At 44.5% G+C, this 25,802-nt stretch overlaps 1 protein-coding gene across 1 annotated transcript in view; it reads right to left on the reverse strand.

The window, feature by feature from the left end:
* Nucleotides 1-25,802, reverse strand: part of LOC137615159 (transient receptor potential channel pyrexia-like) — a 495,727-nt gene that overhangs the window by 161,102 nt on the left and 308,823 nt on the right.

Consider the following 25,802-nt stretch of genomic DNA (forward strand, 5'->3'; position numbering starts at 1 on the left):
GGCTCTTCCTGGTGGAGAAAGCAACAGGGGGCTGGAGACCAGTCATAGACCTCTCAGCCCCCAACAAGTTCGTGTGCAAGACCGACTTAAAGATGGACACCCCGAAGTCGGTCTTAGCGGCTTTGTGGGAAGAGGACTTCATGATGTCCATAGACCTCAAGGACGCCTACTTCCAGATCCCTGTCCACCCCTCCAGCAGGAAGTTCCTAAGAGTAAAATGGGGTACCCAGACGTTACAGTTCAGAACCCTCTGCTTCGGTCTGTCGACAGCTCCTCAGGTCTTCATGAGAGTCTTCGCAACAGTTTCAGCCTGGGCACACGAACAGGGCATCCGCCTGATTCGGTACCTAGACGACTGGTTGTTGCTTTCAGCCTCAGAGGGAGCACTGAAGGAGCAAGGCGCGAAACTTCTGCGGTTCTGCAACGTCTTGGGTATCATCATCAATCTGGAGAAGTCTCAGCTGATACCCTCCACCAGGATGACCTACCTAGGGATGGTTCTAGACTCCCGGTTGGCGAGAGCCTTCCCCTCCGCGGAGAGACTGGACAACCTAGAGCAGATACTCCGGCCCTTCCTGTCGGGCCAGCCCAGGAAAGCCAAGGATTGGCAAAGGTTGATAGGCCATCTCGTGTCGTTGGAAAAGTTAGTTCCCCAGGGTAGGCTCAAACTTATGGGCGTGCAGTGGAACCTGAAGGCGCTCTGGAACCAGGGGGACTCCCCGCACAAGATAGTCCCGGTGTCCCTGGAGACGAAGGAGGTCCTGAAGTGGTGGCATGTCAGAAGAAACACCCTCAAGGGAATGCCCTTCGCAGTCGACCCTCCGGAGATGCTACTGTTCACTGACGCATCCAAGGAGGGTTGGGGAGCCCATCTTCTCGACAAGACAGCAAAATGAAAATGGGACTCCGAGGAGAGGAGCCGGCACCTAAACCCGCTGGAACTGATGGCCGTACAAAGGGCATGCCGAGAGTTCGTCCATCTACTCCGGGGAAACACCGTGGCTCTGATGTGCGACAACGCCACGGTGGTGGCCTACGTGAAGAAGCAGGGAGGACTGAAGTCGAGGGAACTGTGCAGTCTCACGACAGAATTCCTGGAATGGGTAAAGGAGGATCAGATCAAGATCACAGCCAGGTTAATTCCGGGAAAGAGGAACGTCTTGGCCGATGGCCTCAGCAGGATGGGTCAAGTTGTAGGGTCGGAATGGTCCCTACACCCAGGAGTGGCCAAGACCATCATCCTGAAGTGGGGCTTGCCGGTAATAGACCTCTTCGCCACGAGACTAAACGCACAGCTCCCCGTGTTTTGTTCTCCTGTGCCAGATCCAACAGCAGCGTTCGAGGACGCCTTTCAACATCCTTGGGACAATCTCGATGTATACGCCTTCCCCCCCTTCGGAATGCTCAGGCAGGTCCTCAACAGGGTGAGGCGGGCGGACAACCTGTGGATGACTTTGGTAGCGCCCTGGTGGCTGGAGAGAGAATGGTTCGCAGACCTAAAGGAACTGGCGCGGCTCCCGCCTTGGCCTCTTCCGGACAGGCCAGACCTTCTCCAGCAGCCTCACTTCCAAAGGTTTCACGAAAACGCTCGGTCCCTCCGCCTTCACGCGTGGAGGTTATCGAGCGTCTCCTGAGGAAGGAAGGATATTCGTCGAAGACCGCAGAGAGGATGTCAGGCTACCTAAGACGTTCGTCAGTCGCGGTATACCAAGCGAAGTGGGCTACCTTTACAAAATGGTGCTCCTCGAGGTACATCAGGCCATTAGGGGCCTCCATTCACGAGGTAGCATACTTTCTGGTCTATCGAAGGGACGAAGTGGGCACGTCCATTCCAGCCATCAAAGGAGTCTGAGCGGAGTTGGGCCAAGTCTTTCTCCTAAAGGGCATCGACCTAGGTGCTTCCAGGCATATCTCGATGCTCATCAAGAGCTTTGAACAGTCATGTCCCCCCCAGGCCACTAGAGTGTCCCAGTGGGATGTGGGTAGAGTGCTGAAGATGCTATCAGAACCTCCCTTGGAGCCTCTTAAGGATATCCTAGACAAGGAGCTCACCCTCAAGACAGTCTTCCTGTTAGCCCTTGCTTCGGCAAAAAGAGTAAGTGAGATTCATGGGCTTTCTTACGAGGTCTCTCACTCAAAGGGGTGGCGAGAAGCTACCTTCAGGTTCTTACCCACCTTCGTGGCCAAAACTCAGAACCTAGCTGTTTGGGACCCTAGGTTTGAGGGGTTCTCAGTTCCAACAATCCCGCGGACGGACAACCCGAGGGACTTGCTACTGTGCCCAGTCAGGGCAGTACGGAAGTACCTAGAGAGGACGGCCAGACTTCGCCCCGAGACTAAGAGTCTGTTCGTCTCCTCAGGACTGGTGAAGAAGCCTGTATCCAAGAATACGGTCTTCTTCTGGCTGCGACAGGTAATCATGAGAGCCTACGATAGTTCAGGAGTCTCCCTTCTGGGGAAGCCTAGACCCCATGACATTAGAGGCCTGAGTATTTCATTGGCCTTCAAGAGGAACATGGCAGTGGGCCAGATCCTGAGGGCAGGCACTTAGTCAAGGCAGTCCACTTTTACGGCTCACTACCTAAAGGAATGTTCTAGAAAATCCTTGGATGGATTCTCTCTTGGTCCCGTCATTTCTGCGCTCCAGAAGATTTAAAGGTGTAACCCCGGGGAAGCCGTGGGCGGTAAGTCCAAGAGACACAGGTTCCTTCCTTACCCTTTTTTCCCCGATCACCTTTCCCTTCATGACCCTTGATTCCTTCACCTTCCACGGGATACACTGTCAGTGAAATAATACGTCTCCAAGGATTTTTACAGAGGTGAGTTACTTAGACACTAAGATAGTTTTATGCGCAGTTTCCCTATTTCTCGTTTTTCTATTTGAGGTCAGCAGAACCTAGCCTCCTATCTAGGTTCCTCTTTTCTCTTCATGGATGGTCTCTAGGTCCGGAAGGTCACTCCCACCTCCTAAAGTATAAGTCTCCTAAGAAAGTAGTTCGAGGTAAGTACAGTACTCCGTGTTGGAACAAATCACAAATTTTAAGTAATTTGTATTTTTCCTAACAGTACTTATCTCGAACTACTTTCGGGTTATGGCCCGCACATCCTGCCCCGAGTGCCTTACAGGACTTCATAGAAACCTATCTAGCTAAAACTTACTGGAGGTCGAGACCTGAGCAAGCACGCTCTCTGACCCCGGGTCGCCTCATGGTGCGTATCACTCCGCCAGAGGTTCCCCCGCATAGAAAACGGAGGTAGGGTAAACCACACAAAATTCTGGTCGGTTGGGAGAAGATCCCAGATACTCCTAAGAAAGTAGTTCGAGGTAAGTACTGTTAGGAAAAATACAAATTACTTAAAATTTGTGATTTTAAGGTAGCCAATATTTATCCAGCTTCGAGAGAGAAGTAGTATGAATGCCAGGGAAGCATAATAAGTAATTTTATTCTGAAAATTACTTTGTTCAGTTTTTTCCTCGCTCTTGTGACTCTTTTTAACTGATGTTAATGATTGCGTAGTTTTACATAGTTTATTTATAGTTTTAGTTAAAAGAAAACATATTTAATTGTTTGTTATGTAAGAAATTAGATTTTGTACTGCTCTCTTATGAAAGAAAAATAATAGCTGTGTATTTTTTCTGTTTTAGGAAATTATGCTTGTTGTGAATCTTCAAAAGTCCTTATGCCAAAGATGTCTAGGGTCACAGCTGACAAGCTGTCTTTTGACATCTGTAACCAGGTCTCGTCCTATTTCAACAAGTAGAGCATTAGAGCAAAAATCTGTCTCTAAGCATGTTCGATCAGATGGTGGAAAGTTTAGCAAAGGTAAGTCCTTTCCTTTTGAATATCATGACTGTATTAAGGCTTTATTCCTCGTTGATTAGTGTTTGCATGATCCATTCATGGTCTGAAAATATTTTAGATATCCTCTGTTGCTAGTTTAGTGACTTATATCAAGGAAATAGATTTATTTATATTTAGCAAAGAAATTATCTCTATTGCTGTTCAAGAGCCTGGAAGCTTTGCTATTACTTCTGAGTAAAATCTTTATTTGTTCTAACTTGTAATATAAACCATCGACTTGTTGAAGCTGAAATTATACTCCTATTAAAGGTTTCAGGTTTGTGTAGACAGGAAGACTACAAATCCATTAATTTTTTTTTCTTTTACTGAGCCAAGTTAGTCTTGCATACTAGTATCTTTTTTTTGTTCATAGTGCTGTAATACCCTTGTATGAATAAGTTGCTTACTTACTTACTTACTTACTAAGGGCTGCTTATCTGGTCCTGTACAGCAGGGGAACCCTACTCTCTACAGGACCTCCACGGTCATTTTATGATGTTCATAGGGAATAGGTTGGCCAGGACACCAGCCACCCATTGAGATACTACCACTAGAGAGTTATTGTGTCCTTTGACTGGTCAGACGTTACTACATTGGATCCTTCTCTCTAGTTACGGTTCATTTTCCTTTTACCTACACATACACCGAATAGTCGAGCCTATTCTTTGCATATTCTCCTCTGTCCTCATACACCTTACAACACTGCGATTACAAACAATTCTTCCTCACTCCAAGGATTAATCACTGCAATTTTATTGTTCAATGGCCACTTCCTCTTGGTAAGGGTAGAAGAGACTCTTTAGCTATGGTAAGCAGCTCTTCTAGGAGAAGGACACTACAATCAAACTATTGTTCTCTGGTCTTGAAGAGCGCCATAGCCTCTGTATCATGGTCTTTCACTGTCTTGGTGTAGGGTTCTCTTGCTTGAGGGTACCAAGAGTACACCATTCTATTTTATTTCTCTTCCTCTTGTTTTTTAAAGTATTTATGGTTTATTTATTTAATATTTACTTCATTGTTGTTACTTTTCTAAAAATATTTTAATTGTTGATCACTTTTCTTGTGCTTCCCTTTCCTCACTGGGCTATTTTCCCTGTTGGCGCCTTTGGGCTTATAGCATTTTGCTTTTCCAAAAATAGGGTTGTAGCTTAGCAAGTAATAATAATAATAATAATAATAATAATAATAATAATGATTCGGGAGCATTTAACATTTCACAATGTGTATTGCTCGTTTACTATTAGATCATCACTATCGAAACACTCGTAGCATAAGAGTCTTCAGTTTCTTCTTGAAAGCCTTAATATCTTCAATTTTTAAATATCTAACTTAGCCGGTGAATATATAATAGCTGCTGCTCAGCGGCTCGACAGAAAACACACACAAAAACTCGCGAGCGATCGCTATGAAGGTTGCGGGTGTGCCCACCAGCGCCAACTATCGGCCAGATACCACACATGCATGTAAACAAGCCTTCAATTCTTCTCTGTCGACCTTGACGACAAGACGTATCAATACTCGCTGTATAACCTGGAGTTTTCTCAACATATTTGGTGAAGTACTTCATTTTGGTTTGAGCTTTCGCAGTGCAGGTGTTTTTCCTCAACTTAAACTCTTGAACTCTTTATTGGACAGATTTAATTGTTGATGACTTGGATTGTTTTTTTGGACTTTCTTTGACTAATTCAAAATGGCTGACGCTTCACAAGCCCCTAGATTTCGTAAGTGTAATGCTAGGGACTGTAATAGGCGTCTTCCAAAGGCCTCTCTCGACCCACATACTGTGTGTTCTAATTGTCGGGGTAAAACCTGTCAATTAGGAGATCGGTGTGAGGAATGCGTGGGCCTTTCGGAATTCGATTGGCTCGAATACGATAAGTATGCTCGTAGGCTAGAGAGAGATAGGGTAAGGAGGAGTTCCTCTAGGTCAGTAGATTTTTCCTCTCCACATGCCCCTGACCCTAATCCTTCCCCTGTAGTGGTTGTACCTAACCCCCCTTCTGGCACTCAGGAACCATCTATGCAAGACATGTTACGTGCTATTCATGCCTTGGGTGAAAGAGTTGAAGCGTTAGCAACTGATCGTAATCAACTCATGGCTGACGTTAAGGAGCTTAAGTGTCAGAGTGCCACAGCGGAAAATAGTGGGAAAGTGATTAGTGCGCAAAGTGTTGTGAACAGTATTGCGACCGAGGGTTCGTCTGTTCGTGCCTGTCGTTCACCTAGTCCGAGACCTCTTGCAAGCTCCCAAGCCCAGGGGAGAAGTAATGTCGTACGACTTATGGGTTCGAGAGGCCTTGATCAGCGAACAGACGTTCCCTCTATGGTATCAGGCGTATCTCACCAAGATCGCCCCTACCATAAGACGAGAGAGCCCATTTTCTCCTCGTCATCCGAAGGCTTTTCGCATAAGAAACCGTGGAGCAAGGTTTCTAGGCCCCTTAAGCGAAAGTCGGTCCCTTCAGGACAGGTCCAGCATCCTGGATGTAGTCATTGGGACAGTTCTGACCCGTTGCAGTCATCGGATGACTGCTCGCCGCCTAAGCAACAACGTTACACAGGCTCAGAGAGTCTTGGTGTAGGCAAGGTTGTGCCGTCTCAGACGTTAACCCCGTCGTTTACCGCACCCATTCCCGTGGACCCTAAATGGGTTATACTGCAGGACATGCAGACTAAGCTCGCCTCCCTTATGGAAGACTATTCTGCCGATAAGGTTCACGTTGATCCTAGCCGTTTATCTCATCGAGATCCTGGCCTTCAGCCGCCCAAACGAACCTTTGTGCGTCCTGTTGACGTTGGCGTAGCTAAGTCACGTCAGTCACGATATGTAGAGCCTCACTCGATGCGGTCACGTGTTGACTTTCAGCCGCATTTGGACGTTAGGCCACTTCCTAATGCTCCTGTTGACGTTCAGGATGTTCGCCAACCAGCGGAGTTGACTTGTTTTGACGCTGAGCGTCAACCACCGCAGTCTAGAGTTGTTTTGACTGCTCAGACTAGGCAGTCAAAACAGTCTCGAGTGGACGCCGAGCGTCCTCCCGCACCTGTTGTTGTTGACAGTTCACAGACTGTTAAGCAGTTACATGACGTTGCGTCCTGGTCCGCTACTAATGCACCAGTGCGTGTGGACGCTGCGTGTCAAGCATTGCCAACCCCTTTGCTTGTTACTCAGCAGTTGTCAGATGAGGATCCTTCAGATGAGGACGTTGCTGACCCTCAGCATGATGATCATCCTTCGGATGTAGACGAACCCAGAACAGTTCCTCCATCAATGGACTTTAAGAAAGTCATGTTAATTTTTAAGGAGTTGTTTCCCGATCACTTCGTCGCTGTTGCTCCTCGTTCGCCACCGTCTGAGTTTGCTCTAGGCTTACCTGCTAACATGCCAGCCTTTACAAAACTTGTGCTCTCTCGCTCTTCCAAGAGAGCTTTATGGCTTTTAGGTGACTGGTTGGAAACCAAGAGGAGTTTGGGGAAGACGGCCTTTGCCTTCCCTCCGTCTAAACTCTCGTCTAGATCGAGCGTCTGGTATGCCACGGGAGAAGTTCTCGGCTTGGGAGTCCCTGCCTCTGCCCAGGGTGACTTCTCAAGCCTTGTAGACTCTCCCCGCCGCCTAGCCATGAGACGCTCGAAGATTAGTTGGTCCTCCTCGGACCTTGACCATCTGCTGAAAGGCATTTACAGAGCCTTTGAAGTTTTCAACTTCCTTGACTGGTGTTTGGGAGCCTTAAGTAGGAAAATCTCATCGGCTGATAGAGATGTCTCCTTATTGATTATGTCCTGTATGGATAAAGCCATCCGCGATGGTTCCAATGAGCTCTCCTCCTCTTTTACGTCGGGAGTCTTAAAGAAGCAAGAGTCCCTTTGCTCTTTTCTTTCGGCAGGAGTTACTCCCTGTCAGAGATCTGAACTGCTCTTTGCTCCCTTATCAAAGTTTTTGTTCCCGCAACAATTGGTTAAGGACATAGCTTCTTCACTCGTGCAGAAGGACACCCATGACTTGGTGGCGTCCTCTGCTCGCAAAGGGACTCCTTCTACATCCTTTTCAGCTAGACCTAGGATAGACACTCCGGCATCCAGATTTATTCCGCCCTTTCGTGGCAGAGCTCCCAGCAGGGGAAGTACTCGTGCCGAGGGAAAGAGAGGAAAGAAGAGAGGAGCCAAGTCCTCACGTGGCAGAGTCTGACTGCCCACAGCCTCAGACAGCAGTAGGAGCCAGATTGAAGAACTTCTGGCAGGCCTGGGAGAAGAGGGGCGCAGACCAAAATTCTGTGAGGTTGCTCAGAGAGGGGTACAAAATTCCATTTGTACGCAAACCTCCTCTAGCGACTTCCCCCATCGACCTCTCTCCCAGGTACCGAGAGGAGTCAAAGAGACAAGCCCTAAACCTAGAAGTGTCTCTTTTGCTAGAGAAGGGAGCGGTGGTGAAAGTCTCGGACCTTCAATCACCGGGGTTTTACAACCGTCTCTTCCTAGTACCGAAGAAGACAGGAGGTTGGAGACCGGTGCTAGACGTCAGTGCACTCAACGTCTTTGTTACGAAGACACAGTTCACCATGGAGACCACGAAATCAGTCTTAGCAGCGGTCAGAAAGGGAGACTGGATGGTCTCTCTCGACCTAAGAGACGCGTACTTCCACATCCTCATACACCCAGATTCCCAACCGTTTCTGAGGTTTGTTTTCAACAATGTGGTATACCAGTTTCGGGCCCTGTGCTTTGGCCTAAGTCCTGCTCCTCTCGTGTTTACGAGGCTTATGAGGAATGTTGCAAAATTCCTCCATTTATCGGGAATCCGAGCCTCCCTTTACTTGGACGACTGGCTTCTCAGAGCCTCGTCCAGTCATCGCTGTCTGCAGGATCTTCATTGGACATTGGATCTGACCAAGGAATTGGGACTTTTGGTCAACCTCGAAAAGTCCCAGCTGATTCCATCCCAAACTATACTGTATTTAGGGATGGAGATTCGCAGTCCAGTTTTTCGGGCTTTTCCGTCTGCCACCCGAATAGAGCAAGCCCTGCTCAAAGTCCAACTGATGTTGAAGAGAGAACGGTGCTCAGTCAGGAATTGGATGAGTCTAGTAGGAACTCTATCATCCCTGGAGCAGTTTGTCTCGCTAGGAAGGCTACACCTTCGACCTCTCCAGTTCCATCTAGCCTTTCACTGGAAAAAGGACAAGACATTAGAGACGGTCTCAATCCCGGTCTCCGAACCAGTAAAGGCATGCCTGAATTGGTGGAACGACAATATCAGTCTGAGAGAGGGACTTTCCCTAGCAGTTCAGAACCCAAACCACGTACTATTCTCAGACGCGTCGGATATGGGTTGGGGTGCGACCCTGGACGGTCGGGAATGCTCAGGTCTGTGGACCTCAAGTCAGAGGAGCATGCACATCAACGGCAAGGAGCTTTTGGCAGTCCACCTGGCCTTGATGAAATTCGAGAGTCTCCTTCTAAACAAAGTGGTAGAGATCAACTCCGACAATACCACAGCCTTGGCATACATTTCCAAGCAAGGAGGCACCCACTCCCTGACGCTGTACGAGATCGCAAGGGACCTGCTCATTTGGTCAAGAGATCGAGGCATCTCCCTGTTAACGAGGTTTATCCAGGGCGACTTGAACGTCTTAGCAGACTGCCTCAGTCGGAGGGGTCAGGTAATTCCTACGGAATGGACCCTCCACAAGGACGTGTACAAGAGTCTTTGGGCGACTTGGGGTCAACCCACCATAGACCTCTTTGCAACCTCGATGACCAAGAGACTTCCAATCTATTGCTCTCCAGTCCCAGACCCAGCAGCAATGCACATAGACGCATTTCTTCTAGATTGGTCTCATCTGGACCTATATGCATTCCCACCATTCAAGATTGTCAACAAGGTACTGCAGAAGTTCGCCTCTCACGAAGGGACAAGGTTGACGTTGGTTGCTCCCCTCTGGCCCGCGAGAGAATGGTTCACCGAGGTACTTCGATGGCTGGTAGACTTTCCAAGGAGTCTTCCTCTAAGGGTAGATCTGTTACGTCAGCCCCACGTAAAGAATGTACACCAAAGCCTCCCCGCTCTTCGTCTGACTGCCTTCAGACTATCGAAAGACTCTCTAGAGCTCGAGGCTTTTCGAAGGAGGCAGCCAGTGCGATTGCAAGAGCGAGGAGAGCTTCTACCATTAGAGTATACCAGTCGAAGTGGGAAGTCTTTCGAGACTGGTGCAAGTCAGCATCTGTGTCCTCGTCCAGTACCTCTGTAGCCCAAATCGCTGATTTTCTCTTACACCTGAGAAAAGTTCGCTCCCTTTCAGCTACCACGATCAAGGGCTACAGGAGCATGTTGGCTTCGGTCTTTCGGCATAGAGGCTTAGATCTTTCCAACAATAAAGACCTACAAGATCTCCTTAAGTCTTTTGAAACCTCTAAGGAGTGTCGTTTGGCAACTCCTGGATGGAACTTAGACGTGGTCCTAAGGTTCCTCATGTCAGACAGGTTTGAGCCATTACATTCAGCCTCCCTGAAGGATTTCACTCTCAAGACACTTTTCCTAGTGTGCTTGGTATCGGCTAAAAGAGTCAGTGAACTGCATGCCTTCAGTAAGAACATCGGCTTTTCTACAGAAAAAGCCACTTGTTCTCTTCAACTTGGTTTCCTGGCCAAAAATGAACTGCCTTCTCGTCCTTGGCCTAAATCTTTTGATATTCCTTGCTTATCAGAGATCGTAGGCAACGAACTTGAAAGAGTGTTATGTCCTGTTAGAGCTCTTAAGTTCTATTTAGCTCGTACTAAGTCATTACGAGGTAAATCTGAGGCATTATGGTGCTCAGTCAAGAAACCATCATTGCCTATGTCAAAGAATGCTTTGTCATATTTTATCAGATTTTTAATACGAGAAGCTCATTCTCACTTGAATGAGAAAGACCGATGTTTGCTTAAGGTTAAGACGCACGAAGTTAGAGCTATAGCAACCTCCGTGGCCTTCAAGCAAAATAGATCTCTGCAAAGTATCATGGACGCGACTTTTTGGAGAACCAAGTCAGTGTTCGCGTCATTTTACTTAAAAGATGTCCAGACTCTTTACGAGGACTGCTGCACACTGGGTCCATTCGTTGCAGCGAGTGCAGTAGTGGGTGAGGGTTCTACCACTACAATTCCCTAATTCCAATATCCTTTTTTAATCTGTCTCTTGAAATGTTTTTTAATATTGTATTTTTGGGTTGTACGGAAGGCTAAGAAGCCTTTCGCATCCTGGTTGATTTGGCGGGTGGTCAAAGTCATTTCTTGAGAGTGCCCAGATTAGGGGGTTTGATGAGGTCCTGTTGGTATGGGTTGCAACCCTTCATACTTCAGCTCCTGGGAGTCCTTCAGCATCCTAAGAGGATCGCTGGGCTTCGTGAGGAAGACAGACTTACAAGGCAGAGTAATCGTCTAAGTCAACTTCCTTACCAGGTACCTATATATTTTGGTTTTGTTATATTGATAACTGTCAAAAACTCTAAGCATATACGCTGTAAACTTAATTAACTCTGGTCTCTACCCACCGCCTTGGGTGTGAATCAGCTATTATATATTCACCGGCTAAGTTAAATATTTAAAAATGATATTTTAATTATAAAATAAATTTTTGAATATACTTACCCGGTGAATATATAAATTAAAGGCCCTCCCTTCCTCCCCAATAGAGACGCAGCGGGACGAGAAGAATTGAAGGCTTGTTTACATGCATGTGTGGTATCTGGCCGATAGTTGGCGCTGGTGGGCACACCCGCAACCTTCATAGCGATCGCTCGCGAGTTTTTGTGTGTGTTTTCTGTCGAGCCGCTGAGCAGCAGCTATTATATATTCACCGGGTAAGTATATTCAAAAATTTATTTTATAATTAAAATATCATTATTCGGATGTCTCGTGGGAGCATTGTATAGTCTCGGGGCTGCATATTTAAAGGCTCTGGAACCTACACTAGACATGTATCTAGATTCTAATAAGAGAGATAGTTTAATCAGAGCACACAAATTAAACTTGGGCCATCACAGAGCTTGCTGAAGTGGAATGGATATGTTATTAAGTAGGAGGAGGAAGAAGAAGAAACTGCACAATACAGAGGCTTGCCAAAATGAATAACTTTGTGTTCTGGATTTAACTTGATCAGTCCATTTGGACAAATTACTTCAATAAAAAACAACGCCTTTGATAGCATAACACGACTCAATATGGGAGCATGGATCTCCAAAACGCCTGACATCTTCACAAACAAAATAACACAGAGCTACGAAAAACACGTCCGAACGTTCACGGGTGCTAACAAGGAAATGATGGGAGAAGGATAGGTAGTGGGGGGGGGGGGGGGGGCAGTAGCTGTAGTGAACGACACCTCATAGTAACAGGGGATTTTGAGGAGGGAGAAGTCTAATTGGAAAGGGATGTCTGGTAGTGGTATCATTCGCCCCAGTTTTAATACCGACACCCTGTAGGGGTGAGCGAGCTGGATATATTCCTAGCATTCCATGCAACTTTTTTCTCTGGTATAATTAGCAGTATTTATACCTTTGAAATGGTGCTTTAAGGAGCATTTCACGGAGCAACACAGGTTGAGCCCAGAAATAGATTTTTCCTTCGTCAAAATCCCTTTTTTGAGCCTCTGAAATATTTCCCAATATTATTATTATCATTATTATTATTATTATTATTATTATTATTATTGTTATTTTTTTGCTAAGCTACAACCCTAGCAGGAAAACCGTAGTGATATAAGTCCAAGGGCTCTAGCAGGGAAAATAACCCAGTGAGGAAAGGAAATGACGAAATAAATAAAACAAAGAAAATATCTCCACTGTTTTTAAAGGTACAGTTTAGTTACAATACCGTAGATTTGCACTAGTTTCAAACAGTAGTTAAACTTTAAAGATGTTTTCTAAAAGTTAAATCAGGCTGAGTGTTATCAAGACAACTGAAGAATTCCATATAAAATAACTGCTACAGTAGAATCACCAAAGTAATTAGTTTTTAAGAATCATTGAGACCTTTTGCAATTTTAATAAATTGAAAACTGCTTTGCATGGTCACTTAGCAATTTAAGGAATGATTCACCACCTGAATCTACTTTCAAAGATGGAAAATCACCTTTTAAATACTAGATCTTTTAGGCATTATAAGTAAGGTTGGTTCTCCCATTGGAACATCTAATCATGTCTTAATTTCATTAGTAGTGAAGACTGAGCAGCCTGTCCCTGATATGTCATAGTCGTGTAAGATTTATATAGAATCTCAAGCAGGCTGGAATGGTATTTTAAGTGATCTTTTAAAATTTAATTGGTCAAAATCGTAAAAGTGTTGAGCCTGTTCTTTTGAATGAGAATCAGGTCACCATAATTGATAGGCATATCCCTTCTTGTGTGCTAAAGTACGAAATGAAAGACAAACGATGGTTCAGTGACGAATGTAGACGTGTATATTTGAGAAGCAGGAGGCCTATCTTCTTTGGAAGGGTAGCAGATCAGATTTTACTTGGAATAACTATATTCAGCTAAGAGCTTATGCTCAGAGTTAATGCTTTAACTGAATAGGAACACAATTTAACCATAAAAAACCCTTTCTGGTACAACCCGATAACATAAGTGGTGGGCTACCCTTAAATTTGCATTCTGGTGTAGACGTAACTTCCTCCTTTTGGCTGTGTGTTTGACAGTAAGCAGAGTAATGAGAATATTTCTTAGCTCCTAAATTATATTATTCTTCACAAGATGGCAAGAAGAGATTCTTTTTTTTACTTTTTGGAGAATTAGTAATGTTACTCCAGTAAGTAAATGTGTTTGTGATAGCTCAAGTCCAGCTGATTACTGTCCAATTCCCATAATTCCTGTATTATCTAAAGTTTTTGAATGCATTTTGGCAAAATGTCTTAAATAGGTTTGCTGAAGGTAATCATCTGTTTCCTAGTTTGCAATTTGGATTTTGTAAAGACTTGAAGCATGTGATGCCCTTCTCAGTCCTGTGCAGAAAAGCCTTGATTGTGGTCAGGAGCTTCATATGATTGACCTTGATTATAGTGCTGCCTTTGACTGTGTCAATCACAAGGCCCGTATTTTCAAACTCGAACAGTTTGGAGTGGGTGGCTTTTTTCTTAGCATCATTATTGAATTTTTAAGTAATAGAGGTGTTGATGGGTACCATAGCGAGTATCATCATCAACATCTCCTCCTTCGCCTATTGACGCAAAGGGCCTCGGTCAGATTTCGCCAGTCGTCTCGATCTTGAGTTTTCAATTCAATACCTCTTCTCCCATCATCTCTCACTTCATGCTTCATAGTTCTCAGCCATGTAGGCCTGGGTCTTCCAACTCTTCTAGTGCCTTGTGGAGCCCAGTTAGATATTTGGTGAACCAATCTCTCTTGCGAGTGTAAAGAGCATGCCCAAACCATCAACTTCTACCACTCGCCATAATATTGTCCACATATAGGACTCGAGTAATCTCTTATAGTTTTATTTCTAATCCTGTCCTGTCAGTTAACTCCCAATATTCTTTTGAGGGCTTTGTTCTCCAATCTGCTAAATCTGTTGGAGATTGTTTCATTGCCATACCACGACTCATATCCATACAATAACACAGAACTCACTTAACTGATATATAGTCTGCTTTTTATATTTAACTTAAGGCGATTTGATTTCCAAATTTTACTTAAACTAGCCATTTTCTGGTTTGCCCTTTTCAGTCTTTCACTAAATTCCAATTCTAATGACCCTGTATTAAAGATCATTGTTCCCAAATACTTAAATGATTCTACCTCATTAATTTTTTTTTTAGTGAATATAGGAATGTGATATTTGGTTTTCTTGGCCCATTAATTCCTTCTCCTGAATGTAGATCTGGGGTAGCTGAATTCCTTAATAGAGATCTACCTAAAGTTAGTGCATGGTGCAAATTATGGGGCATGAAGTTGAACCCCAACAAAACTCAAAGTTTGATTGTAAGTAGGTCGAGGACAGTGGCTCCTCAACATCTGAATCTCGGCATTGAGTTTTTTTTTTTTAATTCTTTGATTAAAAATTTTAGGTGTGGTTCTTGATAGCAAATTTACTTTTGAGAGAGACATTCAGTCTGTGTCCCAATAAGCCAATTTTTAGTGCAATGAAGAAGGTCTTTTTAAGATTTTGAATGATCAATTCTTTCATTCTGCCTTGTTTCGAGTATTGTTCTCCTGTCTGGTTTTCAGCTGCTGAATTTCATCCTAATTTGTTGGACGGGAACTTATGGTATATTAAATTTCTTTTTTCAATATTAAACTTAGCCGGTGATCATATAGCTGTCAGCTCTGCTGCCCGACAGAAAAACCTAAGGACAAAATACGCCAGCGATCGCAATACAGGTGTGGGTGTACATCAACTGCGCCATCTGTCGAGCAGGTACTCAAGTACTCCATGTCAACACAGAACCAATTTTCTCTCTGTCGTGCCACTGGCAAGACCTACTAAATACGCTGTTACTAACTGGATTTGTTTTCACAACTATTTGGTGAAGTACAGTGAACCCTCGTTTATCGCGGTAGATAGGTTCCAGACGCGGGTGCGATAGGTGAAAATCCGCGAAGTAGTGACATCATATTTACCTATTTATTTAACATGTATATTCGGACTTTTAAAACCTTCCCTTGTACGTAGTACTGTTAACAAACCACCCTTTAATGTACAGAACACTTAATGCATGTACTACAGCACCCTAAACTAAAACAGGCACAAATATTAAAGGCGATTTTATATCATGCGTTTCCTAAACACCTAAAAAGCACGATAAAAAATGGCAACCAATGTTTTGTTTACGTTCATCTCTGATCATAATGAAGAAACAAACTCATTTAGTGTACAGTACACATATATGTATAGGTTAGTTTTTGCATCGATTATATTGATTATACAGTACTGTATGTTGATTTTTTTATTACCAATGTTTTAGTTTACGTATTTTTCTTAGGACTTCCAAATGAAATCTTTTTCTTTATGACGCCGCCTGAAACGACGGCGTGTACGCTCAGTAAACAACCACGCTCAGAACAAACAAGGCATTTAACGCGCATGATGATAGTGATAAATAATGATACAGTACATACAGTATTTACAGTAAAAGCATTTACAAAATATGTTACCTTACAAATATAAATTATACAGTATTGTACGTAGCAAAGCAGGAAAACAATTTACGAGAGAGAGAGAGAGAGAGAGAGAGAGAGAGAGAGAGAGAGAGAGATTGTTTTACGTACGTAAATGTAAATTTTAAACAAAAAAAATATGATAGGTTACAACATGTAGACTTTTAAAACCTTCCCTTTAACTTAATGCATACAGTACGTACATTACTAAACTATAAAACAGGCAGTAAGAATATTAAAGTAAAAAATAAAGATTGTTACTGTACTCACCACGAAAGAAGTTGAAGAAAAACTTGAATGGTGATGGCGATGAATTTGCTGCACAGTAGAAATGATGATGATGAAGCTGATGATGTGTTCTACTGTGCAGTCAATGATAGTATTTTACGTCTCTTCAGACGGAGGTGTCTTTTCCTGGGACACCTCTTCAACTTCTTCCTGGGAAACTTCTTCAATTTCTTCCGAAGGCGTACTAGCAGGAGGAACTGGCTCTTTTTTGCGAGGCTGGAAGAACATTGTGATTGGAAGTTGTTGCCGCTGCTTCTTTTTTCGATCCAAGAGCATCCTGTAGGGAGTCATGATGTCATCGACCTTGTTGGAGAATTGCATCGAGCGAACCATATCCTCGTCCCACTCTTGTAACATTTCTTTCGCCTCCTTGATATGGTTGCAGAACTTGGCAAGCCGTTCTAATGTTAAGCCCGTTTCTTCGACATTTTCTTGGGTCTCTTCCTGGGTATCACTCTCTTCCTCACTTGCCGATTTCGTCAGGTCTTCGAGGTCTGCGTCAGTTAGGGGCTGGGAATGGCAGTCCAACAACTCGTCGACGTCTTCAGTCGTCATGTCGCCAAACCCGTCACCTCCAATTATGGCAGCCAACTGCACAGATTTCCGTATTGCAGAGTGTTGGATTTCCGACGGAGTAAATCCCTTGTCGTCGTAAACAATATCGGGCCACAACTTCTTCCAGCTCGCATTCACGGTTGCAGGTTTCATCTCTTGAAGTGCCTTCTGAATATTCTGCAGGCACGTGGCTATGGTGTACTGCCGCCAGTACGCCTTCAAGTTGAAATCTTCATCCTCGTCATCTTGGGCAGCATCCACACACGCAACGAGGTCCGCCAAGGTATTCTTCGTGTAGAGGGCCTTGAACGCCCTGATAACCCCCTGGTCCATCGGTTGAATTAATGACGTGGTGTTGGGTGGCAGGAACTCAACCTGAATGCCCTCATGCGACAGGTCAGTTGCGTGTCCACCAGCGTTATCCATAAGGAGAAGGATCTTGAATGGCAAGCCCTTCTCTACAAGATATTTGCTGACTTGCGGGATAAAACACTGGTGGAACCAGTTGGAGGTCAGCATCTTCGTAATCCATGCTTTTTGATTATGCATCCAGTACACGGGAAGGAGATTCTTATTTTTATTTTTCAAAGCGCGAGGATTTTTCGACTTATAAATAAGCCCCGGCTTTAACAAAAATCCAGCAGCATTGCCACACATCACGAGGGTAACGCGATCCTTGAATGCCTTAAAGCCAGAGGCTTTGGCTTCCTCTTTGAACAGGAAAGTTCGCGACGGCATTCTCTTCCAAAACAAGCCAGTCTCATCCATATTAAAGACTTGTTCCGGCTTGTATCCACCTTCGGCGATAATATTCTTGAACGTCTGGTTCACGTAAGTTTCAGCAGCGGCAGTGTCAGCGGAAGCAGACTCCCCATGCAGGGAAACGCTTTTCAGGGCGAAGCGTTTCTGAAACTTCGCGAACCATCCTTTGCTTGCGGAAAAACGTTTCTGAGGCTGGGAATCAGTGGATGTCCCTGGTTGAGGATCATCTGCATCATCATCATCTTCAGCATGGTTGCCGTCGTCGTCTTTAGGTTCCTTTGCAGCAAAATTCTCATATAAACTCAAAGCCTTTGTTTGGATGGTGTTCGTATCCAACGCTATGTTCTTCTTCCGGCAGTCGGCAATCCACACAGCTAAAGCACCTTCCATGCGTACGATCGTTTTATTACGCGTTGTAACGACTCGCTTCGCTGATCTGCTAAAGGTGATTGCAGCCGTCTTTCTAATGTTCGCCTCGTCCTTTTTGATATAGCGAACGGTGGATTCGTTGATGCCAAAATGGCGGCCGGCGGCCGTGTAACTTCTACCATCTTTTAACATGTCGAGAAGCGTAACCTTCTCAGCTATCGTCATCATCCTTCGGTGGCGTTTAGGCTCACTACCAGCCTTAAGAGAAGCAGAACGCTTGGGAGCCATTACAGTAGGATTTACGTACAGTACTGTAACAAAAAGTTCAACTTAAAAAGGTCGCACACAGCACAGATTAAACTTCACAAACTTAAGAACGTCTACTCAGCGATACGCGGTAACAGAGAGTGAACGATCCAGCCCCGCGAGAACTTTGATGCTGCGGGTAGAAGATGCGGGCAAAACACCAATCACAGGCTAGATAACAAAACTTGAGTTCTGATTCGTCATCTATCAGCGCTTGAACCAATCACAACCCGTCTTACAGTACTATGATGCGTTGGTTACTCATAGAAGATGCCCCGCGCATACTGAACGTACGTAGATTAAGTACAATACAGTACCGTAATAATAATAAATAATGATAATAATACTGTACAGTAATAATAATAATAATAATGATAATAATAACAATAATAATTTTATTAACAACAACAACAATAATAATAATAATAACAATAATAATAAAAATTTACGTACGCTATTTTACGCCTCTCTCTCTCTCTCTCTCTCTCTCTCTTTCTCTCTCTCTCTCTCTCTCTCTCTCTCTCTCTCTCTCTCTCTCTCTCGTACGCTTATTCGAAATGTGATTTTTGCAACAAAGAATATTATTGGATGCAGTACTGTACTACGTACGTATACATACAAAAGATTCATGGAAAAGAAGCACATCCATTACAGTACACACCATTCTAATATGGTATGACTGCATCTGATTTGCGTTTCATGTTCGATTTAATTTTACTACGTACTGAATTATCGTATGATCACATTCTCTTTTCGTGTTTTATTTCTTTCTGTGCTGAATTATATATCATATGTAATGCAATGAACAATCAGTAAGAGTAGATATTACTAATTACAGTATTAATGGAATTACAGGTAACAAAATATCGTATTTGGGTGGGAGTCTTCAGATTTCGCGGTATTTTCGAATTTTCCGGAAAATCCGCGATATGTATATATATATGGGTTATGGAAAAACCCCGCGAAGTGGTGAATCCGCGATTGTCGAACCGCGAAGTAGCGAGGGTTCACTGTACACTATTTTAGTTTTGAGCTTTCGCTATGCAGGGGTTTTATCTTCATCTCAAAACTTGAACTCGTTTTGGATAGATTTAATTATGGTGACAAGAGAGTATGGACTCTCTTTCACTTTTAAATGGCCGACCCTTCCCTTTGACGGAAGTGTGTTTAGGTTTTTTAGTAATTTTGCTTAACACGTTATAGATCTATATATTTTATATCTCTCCGCCTTTATTAGGCCTCTTCGATTAACTTTCCATTTATTATAAACATATAAAAATAAATTTTTATGTTTTGTTTATTTGCGACCTTTCCTGATAGTAGGCGGTCCTAACTTGGAACCGAAGTTAATCAACGTTGAGCCCGTTATATCGTATTTAGCCTTTAAAGAATTTAAAACTTTTTAAATTTAATGTTTTATGAAAGAATTTCTTTGACAGTCTCGTACTGTTTTCAAAGATGAACTAACGTTTAGTTTTTTAGACTATGCAGTTGTTGACGTTCAGGACGTTCAACATGCGCTCTATCGTTACGATAGAGAGAGAGTGTATCACGGTTTCACTTTGCAGTAAGAGTAAATCGATTCTGACGTTTCGTTCATTCTTTCTTAGCTTAAATGGTTTAAATTCTAAATTAAAGGAACTTTTTATTTGGAAAACCTTTCAGTTTTTTTCCTTTAGCCAAATAACATGTTTTGACGATATATAATTGGGCTCTTCTCTCAGGTGCGAAATCAAGAGAGAAAGAGAGAGAGAGATAGAGACGGAGGGAGAGAGAGGAGAAAAAACGTTCCGTTCAAGCGGGTAACGTTGTTCTCGTGTTACTCTCCTCCCTAGTCGCTGTACGGGGAAGAAGGTAAAACGTTTCTAGGGTTTTATTCTTGTCCCCAGGCTATGTGCGGTGAGAGATTGTAAACGTAGTTTATTTGAACTAGTGTTTAGTCTCTTTCCCAGCCACTAAATTCTTTATCTTTATATATGTTTTCTGTTTTTGCTAGTATTAATGAGCTGCATTATACGACTGTTTTCGCAATTACTACCTTTTAATGAAGGGTAGAATTGCGTGTTTCAGGTAGAAATCAGTAAAAGTTTCGATTTCAGTGAAATAAGTGCAAAACAGAAAATCGAAGTGATAAAGTGATATGCGCAAAGTGTTACAGTGTTGCGTCCGAGGGTTCGTCTGTTCGTGCCTGTCGTTCACCTAGTCCGGGACCTCTTGCAAGCTCCCAAGCCCAGGGGAGAAGTAATGTCGAACGACTTATGGGTTCGTCAGGCCTTGATCAACGAACAGACGTTTCCCTCCGTGGTTTCGGGCGTATCTACCCAAGATCGCCCCACCCACACAAAGACGAGAGAGCCCATTTACTTCTCGTCTGCGGAAGAGGTTTCTCGTAAGAAACCATGGACCAAGGTCTCGCAGCTTATTAAGCGCAAGTCGGTCCCTTCCGCGCAAGTCCAACGGCCCAGTTGTAGCCACTGGGTCAGTTCGGATTCGCTGCAGTCTTCCGACGACTGCTCACCTCCTAAGAGAGGCAAAGCGGTACCGCAACAGGCAGTAACACCGTCTGTTGCCGCACCTGCTGCTGTAGACCCTAAGTGGTCTTTGCTACAGTCTATGCAGACACAGTTAGCATCTTTTATGCAGGAGTATCGTGCGGAGAAGGTTGACGCTGCACCCGTTAGCCTACAACCAACCACGGTTGTGCGTACAGTAGACGCTGACGCTACCTGCTCCCGCACTCCGGCTGTGAGAGTTCCACCACCCATGCGCAGTGTACCCTGCCAGCCGCACGTTGACGTTCACAGACGCACGGAACCCTCCGTTGACGTTCGCGAGTTACAACAACAACCTAAGTTGTTTTGTTTTGACGCGGTGCGTCAACCTCCGCATTCTAGAGTTGTTTTGACTGCTCAGTATAGACAGTCAAAGCAGTCTCGAGTGAACACTGTATGTCCTCACGCACCTGTTGTGGTTGACAGTTCAGTTGTTGACAGTTCACAGACTGTCAAGCAGTTACATGACGTTGCCTTCTGGTCTGCTACTAATGCACCAGTGCTGTATGTCCTCACGCACCTGTTGTGGTTGACAGTTCAGTTTTTGACAGTTCACAGACTGTCAAGCAGTTACATAACGTTGCCTTCTGGTCTGCTGCTAATGCACCAGTGAGACCCTCACTGAGACAACCTAGCTTTTCTCGGACAAGGTTCCTGTAGATGAGAAAGTGCTGTTCTCCCTCCTACTGATATTCCTTTGAGGACTCTGTCATTTGGAGAGGAGCCTTAAGCTGCTTAGCCTCCTATGGACTTTAATTAAATCATGATGATTTTTTAAGGATCTTCGTCCGGATCTTGTAACTGCTGCTCCTCGTTCGCCTAACGTCAGAACTTACACTAGGCCTAGCTACTTCGAAGCCGTTGTTGTTAAGCTAGTGCTCTCTCGCTCTCCTAGAGAGCGTTACGTTGGCTAGGCGACTGGTTTTTGCACCAGGAGGAGTTTTAGGGATACAGCCTTTGATTTCCCTTCTTTTAAACTGGCTTATAGAGCGAGAGTCTGATAGGACACGAGAGAAGTTCTCGGCTTGGGAGTTCATGCCTCTGCCCAGATAGACTTCTCAATTCTGGTAGACTCGCCCTGGCGCCTAGCCAGGAGACGCTCCAAGTTGTTTACAGGTCAACTTCTCAACTTTTGTCGAGCCTTTGAAGTTTTGCTGTACTATTATGTCACACATAACAAGGCTTCCAGGGATGGTAAATGGTTCCGCCTCAGTCGCTAACCCCGTCTGTTGCCACACCTGCTCCCGTAGACCCTAAATGGGCTTTGCTGCAAGACATGCAGTCCAAGCTTGTGTCCTTGATAGAGGACTTAAATACGGAGAAGAACCTTCTGGCCAACAACCTTCCAACCGGTTGGTTGTGCGCCCTGTTGACGCTGAGGTATCCTACTCGCGTCTGCCAGTTGAGGTGGTTCCTCCACCGATGCGACCCAGTGTGGGTTGCCAGTCGCACGTTGACGTTAAGCGACGCTCAGAGGTGGTTGTTGACGTTCAGTGTGTCACTAGGAAGACGTTCAACAACCAGCAGAGGTGACTTGTTGTGGCGCAGTGCGTCAACCTCAGCAACCCGGTAGGGTGTTGACTGCACAACCCAGACAGTCTAGACAGTTTCGGGTTGACGCTGTACTTCCTCGCGCACCCATGGTTGTTGACAGTTCACAGACTGTGCAGCAGTGCCATGATATTGCGTCCGGCTCCGTCACGCATCCACCAGTGCGACCGGATTCAGCGAGTCAGACGTTGCCCACTCCGTTGCCGTTTCCTCATCAGTTTCAGATGAGGAACCCTCTGATGAGGACGTTGCTGAACAAGACGATCAACCCCCAGCCCTGCTATCCATCCAGAAGATGCTGAAGAAGGAACGCTGCCCAGTCAGGCTGTGGATGAGTCTGGTAGGGACACTGTCATCCGTGGATCAATTTGTGTCACTAGGAAGACTACACCTCCGTCCTCTTCTATACCATCTAGCTTTTCACTGGAAAAAGGACAAGACGCTAGAAGCGGTCTCGATCCCGGTTTCCGGAAAGATAAAGTCTGGTCTGACTTGGTGAAAGGACTATATCAACCTTAGAGAGGGTCTTCCCCTGACTGTTCAGACTCCCAACCACGTTCTCTTCTCGGACGCATCGGACGTAGGCTGGGGTGCGACATTAAACGGTAGGGAATGCTCGGGATTATGGAACTCGAGTCAAAGGACAATGCATTTCAACTGCAAGAAGCTACTGGCAGTACGTCTGACCTGGAAAAGCTTCAGGTCTCTCCTTCAAGGCAAAGTGGTGGAGGTGAACTCGGACAACACCACGGCTTTGGCGTACTTCTCCAAGCAAGGAGGGATCTACTCTCTGACATGGTACGAGATCGCAAGGGACCTCCTCACCTGGTCAAAAGGTCTAGACATTTCACTAGTAACGAGGTTCATCCAAGGCAACTTGAATGTCATGGCAGATTGTCTCAGTCGGAAGGGACAAATAATTCCAACAGAATGGACCCTCCACAAGGATGTATGCAAGAGACTTTGGGCCACCTGGGGCCAGCCAACCATAGATCTCTTCGCAACCTCGATGACCAAGAGGCTCCCAATATTTTGCTCACCAATCCCGGACCCAGCAGCAGTTCATATAGATGCCTTTCTACTAGATTGGTCACATCTAGATCTATATGCATTCCCTCCGTTCAAGATTGTCAACAAGGTACTGCAGAAGTTCGCCTCTCACGAAGGGACAAGGTTGACGCTAGTTGCTTCCCTCTGGCCCGCGAGAGAATGGCTCACCGACGTACTTCGATGGCTAGTAGACGTTCCCAGAACACTTCCCCTAAGGGTGGACCTTCTACGTCAGCCACGCGTAAAGAAGGTACACCAAGGCCTCCACGCTCTTCGTCTGACTGCCTTCAGACTATCGAAAGACTCTCGAGAGCTAGAGGCTTTTCGAAGGAGGCAACCAGAGCGATTGCTAGAGCAAAGAGAACATCCACCCTTAGAGTCTACCAATCGAAGTGGGAAATCTTCCGAAACTGGTGCAAGTCAGTATCCGTATCCTCGACCAGTACCTCTGTAACTCAAATAGCTGACTTTCTCTTATATTTGAGGAAAGAACGATCTCTTTCAGCTCCCACTATCAAGGGTTACAGAAGCATGTTGGCATCAGTCTTCCGTCACAGAGGCTTAGATCTTTCCAACAATAAAGATCTACAGGACCTCCTTAAGTCTTTTGAGACCACGAAGGAGCGTCGTTTGGTTACACCTGGTTGGAATTTAGACGTGGTACTAAGATTCCTTATGTCAGACAGGTTCGAACCGCTACAATCAGCCTCCCTGAAAGATCTCACCTTTAAGACTCTTTTCCTGGTATGCTTAGCCACAGCTAAAAGAGTCAGTGAGATTCATACCTTCAGCAAGAACATCGGATTCTCATCCGAAACGGCTACATGTTCTACAACTTGGTTTTCTAGCCAAACACGAGCTGCCTTCTCGGCCTTGACCAATATCGTTCGATATTCCAAACTTATCGTATGGTTGGAAATGAACTAGAAAGAGTCTTATGTCCTGTAAGAGCTCTTAAGTTCTATTTAAAAACCTTTACGAGGCCCGTCTGAAGCTTTATGGTGTTCAGTTAAGAATCCATCTTTGCCTATGTCAAAGAATGCTTTATCCTATTTTATCAGACTGTTAATACGAGAAGCTCATTCCCATCTGAATGAGGAAGACCAAGCTTTGCTGAAGGTAAGGACACACGAAGTTAGAGCTGTCGCAACTTCCGTGGCCTTTAAACAAATTAGATCTCTGCAAAGTATATTCGACGCAACCTATTGGAAAAGCAAATCAGTGTTCGCGTCTTTTTATCTTAAGAATTTCCAGTCTCTTTACGAGAACTGCTACACTCTGGGACCATTCGTAGCAACGAGTGCAGTAGTGGGTGAGGGCTCAACCACTACAATTCCCTAATTCCATAACCTTTTTTAATCTTTCTCTTGAAATGTTTTATTATTGTTTTTGGGTTGTCCGGAAGGCTAAGAAGCCTTTCGCATCCTACTTGATTTGGCGGGTGGTCAAAGTCATTTCTTGAGAAGCGCCTAGATTAGAGGTTTTGATGAGGTCCTTTAGTATGGGTTGCAACCCTTCATACTTCAGCTCCTAGGAGTCGCTCAGCATCCTATGAGGATCGCGAGGCTCAGTAAGGAAGACGTACTTAAAAAGGCAGAGTAATTGTTCAAGTCGACTTCCTTACCAGGTACTTATTTATTTTATGTTTGTTATTTTGAATAACTGCTAAAATGAAATACAAAATACTTAGCTCATAATAATGTCAACATGTAATGCTGGTCTCTACCCACCCCCCTGGGTGTGAATCAGCTATATGATCACCGGCTAAGTTTAATATTGAAAAATGTTATTTTCATTAGTAAAATAAATTTTTGAATATACTTACCCGGTGATCATTATATTAAAGGACCCTCCCTTCCTCCCCAATAGAGACCCAGTGGGCCGAGGAGAAAATTGGTTCTGTGTTGACATGGAGTACTTGAGTACCTGCTCGACAGATGGCGCAGTTGATGTACACCCCCACCTGTATAGCGATCGCTGGCGTATTTTGTCCTTAGGTTTTTCTGTCGGGCAGCAGAGCTGACAGCTATATGATCACCGGGTAAGTATATTCAAAAATTTATTTTACTAATGAAAATAACATATTCCTGATCTAGATATTAATATCTGGTACCGTTGTTCAATTACTTCATTATGCATGTTGCATAAGTTTTTTTATTTATAATTCTGACCATCCTTTGCATTCAGATCATCCTGAACAGTACCATCCTGTTTGTAATACTAGGTATGCAGTTAATTCTAATAGTCCTGCCTTCTCCCTCACAAGACTCAATATTCTAGAAGTTGTAATCCAGCTGTGACCAAGTTGTGAAGTGATCTACCTAATCAGATAGTTGAATTGGTGGAACTTAAAAAGTTCAAACTTGCAAATGTTTTTATGTTGAACAAGCTGACATAAGTCT

Source organism: Palaemon carinicauda, chromosome 21, assembly GCF_036898095.1.
Source record: "Palaemon carinicauda isolate YSFRI2023 chromosome 21, ASM3689809v2, whole genome shotgun sequence".
NCBI lineage: Eukaryota > Metazoa > Arthropoda > Malacostraca > Decapoda > Palaemonidae > Palaemon > Palaemon carinicauda.